Source organism: Macadamia integrifolia, unplaced genomic scaffold (genome assembly GCF_013358625.1).
Source record: "Macadamia integrifolia cultivar HAES 741 unplaced genomic scaffold, SCU_Mint_v3 scaffold1688, whole genome shotgun sequence".
NCBI classification, from domain to species: domain Eukaryota; kingdom Viridiplantae; phylum Streptophyta; class Magnoliopsida; order Proteales; family Proteaceae; genus Macadamia; species Macadamia integrifolia.
In genome coordinates this window covers 222,089-222,414 of record NW_024868311.1, presented here as the reverse complement: position 1 = coordinate 222,414, position 326 = coordinate 222,089, and positions in this window count along the sequence as shown.

The window sequence follows — 326 nt, the reverse complement described above, 5'->3', positions numbered from 1 at the left end:
AGTAATTTTTTTTTTTTTTGATAAAGATCCATAGAAACCTCATCTCTTGGAGTTTCTTGGAGAAACTTCAAAGTCAATATTCTACCCAAGCACGCCAACAAAGAAAATTCCAAGTTTTCTGTTACCAGGAAACACTCATATTGCGTATTGAGGACGTTTCATTAATATTTCTTCTCTGTAAAGCCATAAGGTGCAGCACAAGAGATTTTCAGAACTCTCTCTCTCTCTCCCTCTCTCTCTATATGTATATATATTTCTTTTCTCTATAAAGCCATAAGGTGCAGCACAAGAGATTTTCAGTTCTCTCTCTCTCCCCCAGAAGAAAG